The sequence below is a fragment of the Macrotis lagotis genome, chromosome 1 (genome assembly GCF_037893015.1).
Source record: "Macrotis lagotis isolate mMagLag1 chromosome 1, bilby.v1.9.chrom.fasta, whole genome shotgun sequence".
Lineage (NCBI taxonomy): Eukaryota > Metazoa > Chordata > Mammalia > Peramelemorphia > Peramelidae > Macrotis > Macrotis lagotis.
The window spans coordinates 723,519,287-723,531,966 of record NC_133658.1 but is presented as its reverse complement, the minus strand read 5'-3'; the positions used below and the strand labels follow the sequence as shown (position 1 = coordinate 723,531,966).

General features: G+C 34.7%; 1 long non-coding RNA gene across 2 annotated transcripts; it reads right to left on the bottom strand.

The window, feature by feature from the left end:
* Positions 1-343: 343 nt before the first annotated feature.
* LOC141523698 (uncharacterized) lies at positions 344-10,685 on the bottom strand. Of its 2 annotated transcripts, XR_012478562.1 has the most exons (4): positions 10,622-10,685; positions 4,506-4,603; positions 4,191-4,406; positions 344-457 (listed from the first exon to the last, which is right to left on the bottom strand). It is a non-coding gene; the product is annotated as an uncharacterized LOC141523698 (long non-coding RNA). The 2 variants fall into 2 exon arrangements; XR_012478563.1 differs by lacking the exon at positions 4,506-4,603 and having other exon boundaries at positions 4,191-4,446.
* Positions 10,686-12,680: the final 1,995 nt, after the last annotated feature.

Here is a 12,680-nt window from a genome sequence, read left to right as displayed (position 1 = left end):
TTCCTCTCTATTATGCCATCTTTCTACTTGTCTAAAATGATTGCACTCATCATTTCTTAAAGCGAAGTAGCATTCCATCACAGACATCACAACTTGTTCAATCAATTGAAAAGCAATTGATCTGCATCCAAAGAAAGAAAATGGAGAGAAAAAAAGAGAGATTTACATTATGATTTCATTGTAAACTTGAAAGGAATAGCAAGTTGTGCATTGTGTATTTCCAATTTCATGTACAAACATCTTTCTTATTGTACAAAGTTTTGGAAATGCTTGTTTTATTCCACAAATTAAAAATGACATACATTTTTTAAAAGATGAAAAAATTGAGATAGATGTTAAATAACTCGCCCAGAGTCACACAGCAACTAAATGGATGAGGGTGGATTTGAATTCCAGTCTTCTTGACTCAAGCTCAGAGGTTCATCAATTTTTAAGATATTTCAAAGTGTGAAAAATTCTGGAAGAATGGAAAAGATCATAGACCACATTCATTTGAATCAATTGAATCAATGATTAACCATTTGTCTAATTATACATCCTTATGAATTTTTTTGAAGACATCAAGCCATCTCTATTACAGGGAAGGGAGAGGAAAGAAAGGGAAAAAATAGAAAGTTAAATGATAACTTCATTACATGTTTAAAAGGAATCACAAGTTATATATAATAGATTTTTAGTTTCACACACTCATTTTCTTTCCTTCTGTTCTACTAAATTATGGAAAACTTTGCTTTGTATCTTAATTTCAAAATAAAGCAAAATACAAATTTAAAAACAAAAATAATGAAGTACAAAATATAATTATGAATAAAAAGGCATATTTCATCAAAGTTTTTTGTTTGTTTGTTTTTTAGATTTTGCAAGGCAATGGGGTTAAGTGGCTTGCCCAAGGCCACACAGCTAGGTAATTATTAAATGTCTGAGGCCGGATTTGAACTCAGGTACTCCTGACTCCAAGGCCGGTTCTCTATCCACTTCAAAGTTTTTGAAAGACTGTGGTCAGTTTTTATAAATGATTTTCTTCATTAGACTAATATTCATGTTCAAAGAATTGTTTGACTAGTATATGAAACATAAATCCTTCTAGTTATTGTTTCTTGAATATAAAAAAGATTTTGCTTCATAGACAAGTCACATCATGTTGATATCATCTTCACCATCCCCACCACACGAAAAATTAAAAGAAGCCAAGAAAGACCTTTCATTCACTGAGTGAATCTTTTATGAAGATTTCAGGAATAGCCCACATGTGAATCACAGAGGAGGAAAAGAAATACATGGGTGACAATCTGTATCCAATGTCTCTAGGGTAGAATATAACCTTCTCTGTTGGGCATTTGAAATGAGTAACAACTTTGTTCAAACCTCCACTTCCTGAACTGCAATCCAGCTAAATTGCTGTTATTTGTGTCCCTTACACATGACACTCAATATTCTATCAATGTTCCTTTGCACTACCCATCTTCCCTGTCTGGAACATAGTCCTTCCTCATTTCTATTTATTAGAATGCCTTGTTTCTTTCAAGATTCAGTTTAAGTGACTTCTTTCACATGCCAACTTTTCTAATTTCTCCATCACAGCTTCTGGCGTTCTCCTTTCCAAAATTGCCTAGAATTTACTCTGCCTATTGTATCTTTTCTAGTATCTATGTAATCTAAAAATTAATGTTATTTTATTTATGCACATTTAGTCATCTTTAATTGAATGTAAGCTGGAGAGCTAGAACTGCTTCATTTTTTATTTTTGCATTAAGTTGGCTGCTAATCAAAACTGATGGATCAGTGGAGAGAGTTCCTAACCTGAGTTCACAAATTCATCCAGATATTAGGGAATCTGGTATTAAAATGTGGGATTGCTTGAAGACTAGAAGTGGTGAAGCCAATGGGAAATTAAGCTCTCTCCTCAGAGAAGAGAAACACTTTTTTCTACTTAAGTGACAGGGGAATTTTAGTTAATAATCAAAAATTATTGTTCACTGCCTTCTTTAACTCTTTCCACTGTCCTATTTTAGTTTGAAAGTATGTTTGACTACATTTTTTCACCAACCAAAAATTGAATTTTGTCTCCTATTTGCAACTACTTCACTGTTGGCTTCTCTGACATAAGGCACATAAATAATATAGTCTTTGATTATCTTATCTTTCTTATTTTATTAGGTGAAAGCAAAGTGGATGGAGAGAGATGCAGCAATTGGATACCGTGATATATGAAATAAGAGAGGCAATCTTTAACTGATTAGGGAGGTTTTCTCCATGAATACCTCTTAGTCAGAAAAGGAAATGCCCTTTCAATAAATATACAGTCTTCGTTCTTTTTTGTCTTCCCTCTGGTTCACACCCACTTACATACCTTTTTCAAACCATGCAGAACAGCCTCCTGTTTATCTTGACATTTTCCTTCCTTAATTCAACACACCATTGAGTTGCCTTAAAGGGACCTTAGCTGTGCTAACCTTTAGTCACTTCAGTTAGACAGAGCCATGTCCTGTTTTTAATGGAAAACAATCCCCAAAACATACAAAGAAAAATTCTTAGTGTTCATAAAGGATATGAACTGAGTATTTTTCTGCAGGTGGAGAGTTCTTTGCAGGTTGTACAGGGAGTAACCAAGTTCAAAAAGGTTTACATAAAAGGTCCAAATAAATTCTGAACATCTCTACAAATTGATCCTTTTGAGAACATAAGGTTCTCAGGACCTTCATCCATCAATCATTACTTCTCTCCTGAACATCTTTAATCTCTCCCTTGGGCAACAAATATGCTCAGGTCTCCTCTATTCTTTAAATACACACACACATACATATATCTACATGAATATATATATATATAGAGAGAGAGAGAGAGAGATATACATAGTTTATGTAATTATACATATACAAAAAAATCCCATATTCTTGCTGCTCACTCTTTGCCTCTTCCCCTTCCCCCTCCATTTCTGTTTCTGTCTCTTTTCTCTTTTTCTCCCTTCCTCTCCTTCTCTTTCTCTTGTTCTCCCTCTCTCCCTCCCTCTTGCTCCTTTCTCTCTCTATCTCTCTCCCTCTTCATTCTCTCCATTATAAAATTTCTAGAAATAATAGGCTACAATTTCTGCCTATTTTCCCCTATCATTGACTCTCTTCAGCTCTCACAATTTGAGTTCTATTCAATACCATTATATTGAAGCAGCTTACTATAAAGTTATCAAAAACTTTTTATTGTCAAATTTAGATTCCTTTATGCATCTATTCTTGTATTTATATAATCTAAAAATTAATATTATCACTTTATTTATGTACATTTAGTCTCTTTCAATTGAATGTAAGCTGGGGAGCAAAAAAATGCTTCATTTTTTTTTTTGTTTTTGCTTTCTGATGCTCTGTCTTTGACCTCCATGGCACTATTCTCTCGTGTTTCTTCTCTTACCTCTTTAGTTTCTCCTTTATCTCCTGTGGTGGTTTCTCATCTTACTGCCTCTTAAATGTGGATTCTCCACATCTCCCCCATGTTCTTTTTTGTTCTTTCTCTAAATTCTGTTCCTTGGTCACTTCCATAGCTTCAATTGCTACTTCTGTTCAGTCTTTCAAATCTATATGTCCAACTCCTTAACCTCTCCCTTAATTTACAACCCTTTATTTATACCAGGATAATGGATATCTATAATGGATAATCCTCTATTATTAAATTTTTTAAGATATGTGAGCAAAAGATAAAATCTTTTATAAATAAATTTCTCATTGTAGTTTGTCTAGGTCTTTTCTTTGTGTTTATCATATATCCCTTTCATCATAAACATTTGTGGACCATCAAATTATTTTTGATATATTTTTAGCAACTTGAAGCCATAGACAGATTGTGACTTAGTTCATCTTTGCATGCCCAAAACTTTGCATAAATCTTAGTAAATTTTAGTTTGATTAATTTGCTGAATTAAGATTGAGAAATACTATTGTAAGGGTCAGAAAAAAAATTAAAATACTCTGAGTGAGTACTTGTGTCAATCAATGAACTAAAACTAATCTTATACTCAGTGCAAAAAGGCCTTAGAATTAGAATGGCAGTACAATGATCATGTTCAATTAGATTGATAAAATCTGTTCATATGCTCAGAATTTTCTCTAAATTACCCAAATGAGGTGAGAAGATGGGAGTGAGGATTCCAAAAAATTAGTGTGAGTGTGTAATTATAGCTAAACTTCTTGAGAAGGAATTACCTTGGGGTGGTAGCAGTAGGAAGAAGTAGATGCCTTGGCTTTAGCCAGTCTCTTATTCTCTCTTATGACTAGAGAAGGACCTTGACAACTTCAAAGAGTCTGAAGGATGCTGGATCACCCATCTTTCCATTAGTATCTTAGAATAATACTCCCAAGGCAGTAGCAGCTACCATCTTCTGTATTCTAAGTAACACTCAGGATCAGCTGGTGCATTGTCTGCATCATCAAAAACCAAGGACAGATTGAATTCATGAGTCTGCAAAGAGCCCAGTAGAAAAGAGATTACAATATGCCCAAGGAGAAATTCTTGAACACCTCACAAACAGGAGAAGAGTTCTTCCAGTAACTGGTACTTGTGAATAACCCCTTTACTTCATTTGCTCACGAAGTTTGAACACGCTTTCCACCAAATTCTATTTATAGTGAAAGGAAAGTATGTTATGGCATTGGGGGAGGGCTTATAGTGAAAGGAAAGTATGTTATGGCATTGGGGGAGGGCAATATTTTGTGCCAACTGTTTTTAATTAAGTTAATTAATATCCTTCTTTTAAAAAATAAGGCAAATTGACTAAATGGTCCTCAACTGATAATCTTAGAAGAGAAGCATACTAGTGAGGACTCAAACCAATGATATTTGTAAATCAGCCCTAACTTATCAAAACTCTACTTAGATGCCCAAGGGAGAGATGAAGAATATCTAGTTATTGGAACCCTGCTTGATAATGGAAGTGAGAGTAAGGAGAAGAATCCTCAGAGAATTTGCTAGACTACTGAAAATCAGGGACATGAGTTCTAATTTCATGACTACTATTAATTGGCTGTCTAACCTTGGGCAAATCCCTTTACTTCTTTGGGGTTACAGTTTTCAATTTTGAAATAAAAAGAGAGTAGTATTTCTAAGACTTTTTCTTTCCTTCCAGGCCTGAAAAGCATATCCATAAGGAATAAAATTAGGAAACCAGTTTACCTGAAATATTTTTCCTAATATTTTACATATAAACAAATAAAGGACAATGATGTTATGTGAAAAACAATTCCTTGAAACCCAGATCCTCAGTTGGATCAACCATAAGTCTGATCAAATGTTTTCAATGTTACATTCTAATATCATGAAACTACAGTTTCTTAGAGATGAAAGGCAATGGTTCTATCTAGCACAATCTTTGAAATACATATAGGTATCTTTTCCACAAAATCTTTAATTGGCAATTATCAATATTCTGTTCAAATATTTTCAATGATAGGGAGCTTATTGATCTCTAGGGCAACCTGTTTCAATCTTGGACATTTCTTATAAATTTTTTCTTGTAAGTATATGAAATCTCCTGCCCTACAACTTCCAGCCATCTGTCCTTGTTCTGAATTCTGGAGCAATACAGAAAAAAATATACTACTTCTAGTTCAGGACAACCCTTAAAGGTGGATATTTCACATTTTCCCTAAATCTTCTCTCTAAATGTTTTCAGGCATTATTTATATTACATGATTTATAGATTCAGTAGTTCAATTAATATCTACTGGTCACTCTAATTCAAAAATTCTTAACCTGGGCTCTATGGACTGCTTAGGGATCCATAGATAGATTTCAGCATATCCATGAACTAGGATGAGAAAATACTGCATCTTTATTTTTTACTACCTTCTAATCTAAATTTTAAATTTCTTTTTTTAGTATTTATTTTTTTCATCCATATGCACATATATATTTTTAAGTTACAAAATTTCCTTCCACCCTCCCTTCCCACCCCCCTCCCCCAACAGTGAAAAGTCAGGTTAACATTGCATATACATATTTTTGATAAACGTGTTTACAGATTAGTCATTTTCAGTATGAGGAATTAGGATTAAGGGAAAGATTCTGAAAGGTTGATTTTTGTTTGTTTGTTGCTTTCCCCCCCCTCTAGATGGGGATAACATTATCCATAGCCAGTCAAATATGTTTGCCTAGCTCTCTGAACTTCTGAGAGGAAAATTTAACATTTCTTTCAATTATTGAAGAGTATTATTTTGATAAGAGATCTGCAGACTTTTCCAGATGGTCAAAGGAATCTATGACACAAAAAAGGTTAAGAAATGATTTCCTAATTTGCCTATGATTCTGTTGGAAAGTAATACTCAAAATTCAATACACTATTTCATATGTCAGTTTATTAACACAGATTTTATTAGCAATTTTACTTTCCATCATTAGAACATATAACTTCATTCAATATAAAAGTGCATTAGATGGTTTTGCATATAGATCATATTATTCAGACACATTGTGTTCATAGTCAATCAGAGAACTCAGTATTTTTCCATAAGAACTACTGGGAAATCCCTTTGATATTCATGCAAGATATCTTATTCTCTCTCCTCCCAGTCTCACCCCATTGCTTTTTCTTGCATTCTCAGTCAAGGATTTATATACAGGTAAATATTTTCATTATCTACCTTACTTTTTATCTTGGAGATATTTCTTTTGTAATAAGGTATACATTTTCATTGCCATTATCATTTCCAAACATCAATTCCATTCCCCCAAAAAATGTCATTGAAACTTTAAAATTACTTAACACCACATAGGAGTTTTTGAGGATCTGATGCCACAAATAATATTCTTTTCTTCATTCCTGTTATTTTTTACTTGAAAATAATTAATCATTAATACTACTTCAAAAATTTCTTTCTATGATATACTGTTATCCACATAAGCCAATTGTGTTGTTTTATTTCTTCCTTTTCTCCTTTAGTTGGATTGATGAAATTGGAAAGTCTCTTGAGAAACATACTTTCCCCAGTAATGGTGAAATGCATTTTTATTCAAAACAGAATCATCATGTTGCCATCATAAGGTTTGATTTCTGATGAATCAGATACTTCTCTTCATCAGCATCCATTTAGTTAGCTAGTCATTTACCTATATTTCCCTCTTTTCCATAATCAAGACAACAATTGCAAGGAGAGAGATGAAAACACCATCTTCTAAAGTCCTTCATTTTCCTGCCTACAGTTTCAAAATCTTTACACATTTCTTCCCGTTTTGTCTTTTATTTTCATATCTACCACTTGGTGCTGTAGGAGAAAAAACACTGACTCCATAGTCAGAGAATATAAATTAGATTTAATTATTACTCTGCTGCTTAAATACCCCTGGAACACTGAGAAAGTCAGTGAATCTCTTTGGTTGCACTTCCCTTATCTGTAAAAGGTGGCAGTTCTTAATCATCTTTAAATATCATGTTGTAATAGTTGATTACTAGATATGAGCAGTGAATTTGGAGCTTGATTAATTTTGGTGGGTTCTCTAACACATCTTCCATGTGTGATTCAGGATAATAGTATTTTTTCTACAGATTTCTCTATACATTATAGAAATGAACCTCTAATCTGTAGTATTTTTTTTTATTTTCATCATTTCCTTTTTTATCTGTCATGTTGTATGGAGTATGATATAGAGTTTTTTTATTTGAAATTCAAACATGGTGAAGTTTGGTGGTAGGCAGTGCAGTGGAGCATTTCCCTGGAGTCAGGAAGACCTGAGTTCAAATTTGACCTCAAATATTTAATACTTACTATCTGTGGGACTTTGGGCAAGTTACTTAACCCCATTGCTTCACAAAGCCACCCCCCTTCCCCATGAAAAAAAGTGACTCAAACAGGGCAACCAAAGTCTTTAGAGGGTACTGATAGTCACATACTCCTACAGAGCATTTTCACTTTCTAATCCCTATGCCCAGAATTCCTTCCCTCCACATCTCTATATCCTAGAGAATGTCTTCAGGAATACTTTCCAATCCTCCTTAATTCTAGTGTCTTCTCTCTATTGATTATTTCCAATTTATTCTGTGTATATCTTATTTGTAACTCATTGTTTGCATGCTGTCTTCCCAATTATACTGTGAACTCTCTGCAATCAGGGATGATCTTTTTCCTTTCTTTGTATCCCCAGTACTTAGCATAGAGGCTGACACATAGAACTCACTTAATAAATACTTATTGGTTTGACTTGACACCTAGCAGCAGAATTCTGAAACCAATGCATACATTAATTATTGGCTACAGTCCATGAATCAGTAGCACCATAATTAACCAGCAGGGGCAGGAGAGGAGAATGTTTCCTTACTACTACATAAAAATCTCCATACAGTCTTCTTTTCCACATACTCTCTCTCTCACCATTCACATATAGTATACTAGGTTGTTTCACTGCTATCAAATGAAATGAGTTATTTCCTGGAGTCCCCCATGCCCAAGCCTTCATCTTTATTTCACATAAAATGTTAATTCTCCCTGAGTTTAGGTCCTAGATAAGTGTGTCTTCTCTGTGTCCCTGTTATACTATGACTTACAGATTGTAAGAGGCAGCGCACTTGTCTAGTTATAAATTGAATGCTATATTTTGAAGGACTAGCTAGCTCTAGTGATCTAACAAAAAGTCTTTGGATGCTTCAGGCAAGCATCTAAGACCTTTGTTTATTGGTATTGGATTTAATACTGATGATAATGAGGAGAAAGGAGGATGATTAGTTTTTATTTATCATTTTATAGTTTACAAAGTGCTTTACAAATATAGCAGCATTTTATCTTCCCAAAACCTTGGGAGAAATGTGCTTTTAGTCATCTTTATTTTACAGAGGAAGAAAATGAGGCAGACTGAGATTAAGTGACTTGCCCATACAACTACTAGGATGAGGATAGATGTTGCCTTAGATCTTCCTGATAAAAGTTTCAGCAGTGTACCATTTAGCTGCCTCTCTATCTCTCCTAGATTTAATGAGAAATAATACGGTTAACAATGTTCTGAAGCACTTTTCAGACTGTCCATAATCAACCTCCCCACAATCACTCTGAAAATAAGATTGTATCCATTGTAAAATAGATTTTGCACTTTGGTCTTTTGGATATAGAAGAAAATATAAGAAAATACAAGTGACTCAGCTCATCCAGTGTATGAGGAGAAGGTCCTCCAAAGAAGAGTCTTACATCAATTTTCATTGTCTTTTGAGTTGTGAACTTCAGGAATTCTCTTTTTCTATTGTGCCATAGTCTTCCAATCACTCACAATGATTTCCTCCATCTCATTTTTTTTTCTGGCTTATTTCCTTTCTCAGAACCCTTCATCTCTAATAAGTCAGAGTGAACACTGAAAAACATTCTTCAAGTCCTTTCATCTCCTCTTCCTGCAGGAAGTTGAGCTTGTTTTATGATATAACTACCTTAGGCAGAAACTCAAATGTAACATATACTCTCCAAGTTACCCTGTTATGCTTGTCTCCTAGTGCTATGGAAAAACTAACAGCTGCTCAATGGTCTCCTCAAAAACTAATCTGTGAAATGGGGTAAAGAAAAAAACTCACATTTTAAGTACCTTATCTGTGACAGTGGATTGAGTAATTGGCCTGAAGTCAGGAAGACTCATCTTTCTGAGTTCAAATACAGACTCAGACACTTAGCTGTTTGATCCTGGGCAAATCACTTAATCCTCTTTGTCTCTGCTTTCCATTGATAGAATTAAACTGGAGAAGAAGATGGCAAACCACTCCAGTATCTTTGCCAAAAATTTCCAAATATGTCACAAAGTCAAATAATTAAGCAATAACAACTATCTTTGGGCACTGTGCCTAAGATATTTTTATGTCTAACCACTATTTCAATCAACTTTCAATGAAGTACCTTTCAACAGGGAATATCTTCTTTGGTGTCTTCATCCTATCAAAATCAGAGCAGTGGTGATAGAGTACAAAAGCAATCCATGAGGATGATGATGATATTTATATCACCCTTTAAAGTTTGGAACTCTCACTAGATGCTTTTATTATCCCGATTTAACAATGAATAAACTTAATTCAGAAAGGTTAAGAGAGGCAAATTTGGAAATCAGGTCTTTTCTTCCTCAAGGTTCAGTGCTCCATTCACCAAGTCTCATAATTATCGCTTTAAAGATAGAACACCAATACTTTCCATTTTTATTAAAAGGTTCACTTGTCCAGACCTTAATTTCATTTAGGCATAGAGCCTAGAGACTGATGCTAATTTTCCAAGTTGCTGTAATATTTAGTAAGGATTTGTAATTGACCAGTGGATTTTAATAGATCTTCCTCTATTGATTTTAATTCCCATATTAAAGTGCCTAATAAAATCACAGTGGATAGGTAAGAGGACAGAAGGACAACAGAAATTTTATAGCTTTTCCCAGCTCTATAGGGAAAGAGAAAAAGGTTCATTTCAACTATTCATAATAAATTTGTTCAGCAAGACAAGCATTGACTGCATTAAATGTAAAGGATTTCCTCTGATTAAGTTTACCAAGTATGTGTGATATCATATTGATATGACTGACCCCCATTCCTTAACAAGCTCCAAGTTCATCTCTTCCCAATTGAAGGAGGTGCTATCTAGGAACTAAAAGAAGCTTAGCTAGTACAATTACCACTCTACATAATATTCACCATTGTATATGTCAGAAAAACTGAGGTGAAATCCTGTCTCGGCTATCTGTGGATGATGTTTGTCCTTCATTCTTAAAGAAGACCATGACATCATAGAGGTGATTCCATGACAAGAAAGTGAATTGGATTTGAGTGAGGGGGTGTTGTTCTAAGTCACCAACCTTACTTTCTCCCCCACAGCTATCTGGGTCCAGTGACCAGATATAAAACAGGATGACTGGTGATGACCCTAGATGTGAGCCGAGCACCTCCCTTAAAGTCAGGAATATCTGTGTTTAATTGTGATCTCAGGAAAAAAAAATCTGTCCTCAGACACTGTTCACTTACTAGCCTGACATTTACTTTGGGCAAGTCCCTTAACCTTGATTGACTCAAATCCTGCTGCTTGCAACTTTGTGGACAAAAATACATGGAAAAAGCATTTGGTCTTGGGTCAAAGAATCTGGGTTTAAATCATTCCAGCTCTATTAGTTATAGCTCTAAACTAAGTCATTCAAAGTATTTAATGATTTAATATAATTTCCAGTTCATATTTAATCCCTTACCTTATTCTCATTCACCAAATGAATCTCAAAACTGTGTAGGCCTTTACTCACTCTAATGATTTGTCCACTTACTAACTTGAGAAAGTATGAATCCTCCAATTTCCTAGAGATTTTGTCATGTCCTTACACTCAATTTGCATCTCTCTTCGTGGAGAAAAACTTGATGCCAAAGGGTGTCAAAGGATGGGGTTTTTAGTTCAATCAGTAACCAATTCTAAACTCCTGTTCATTGACTATATCCTGCATTTAGACATAGGATTGGCCCAAACTCAAAAGTTTTAGAAAATGTACAGCTTGAGTTTGTCTGGTTTCCCCCAGTTGCCACCCTTATGAAATGACAAAGAAGTGCAAACATCAGAGTTAACAGACTGGTTTGACTTACACCACTTGCAGTGGTGACTCCATTCAGCAGATAGAGTAAAAGAAAGAATGGACTCAGAAAAGAAGTTCAGGATCAAAGCTAGGGATCCAATGTGAAATGAAATTTACCAAGGTCTTGTTCTCCATAGTTTTGACTATCCAGCTGCTAACTGGTACCTTTGGCCTTGGCTAGTTCATCACAAAGCAGAATGAACTCAGCAGTTGGAGAAAAGGGAAAAGGAACAAGCATTTTTTAGAGCTGCCAATTATATGTTAAAGTATGGTGCTGAGTGCTTTACAAATATGTTCTCATTAGATACAACCCTGTAAAATGGGTGTGATTATTATTTTTATTTTATAGTGAAGGAAACTAAGGTATATATAACTTAAGTGATTTGCCCAGAGTTGTAGAGTTAGCAAGTATTTGAACTCAGGTCTTCCTGACTGCAAGACTAGTGATGTTTCTACTGTGACACCTAGTTGTCTCAACGTAGCCCTGAGGGAGCAGTACCACCATTCTTGCTATGCTATTTGTCATTTTTCTCCTCCTTTGACCTTGAACTTTTAATCCACTTATTGCTGCTGCATCTTTTGTCTGACTTCCAGTTGCTACCCAAGTCAAATTCATACCAATTTACAAAACAGGATCGGGAAGTGACAGACAAATATTTGAAATGGTTGGGTTCTAAGTTCTATATCTAAATCTATGATCCAGGATATATTTTCTCTGACTCTCACTTTCCTCAGCAATAAACATAGTCATACTACCTTTTAGAATAGTGAGAACAGTACTGTTCAGACTACAATATTATTTCAATAGGCAATGCAATTGTTATCATTACTTTCCTAGAACCTTCAATGATCCCATAATAAGTTTCTACTGGAGCTTGCAACATGTGATTGACATCACATCCACAGAGGGTCTAGTCAGAGGAAAAGACTGTGGCCAGTACAACTGTTCCATCAAACCTCTCAATTTTTTAAAAAACTGATCTTGATATGTCATGATTAAACATGATTGTGCAACTCCTATGGACTTGTTCAAGCTGGAAAAGAAAAGGCAGAGATGAGCTGACAGATGGATGGGAATCTTTTAACAAAAGAAGATGCTCATTTCAGGGCAGTCATCTAAACTTTGGCTTATGGTACAATTA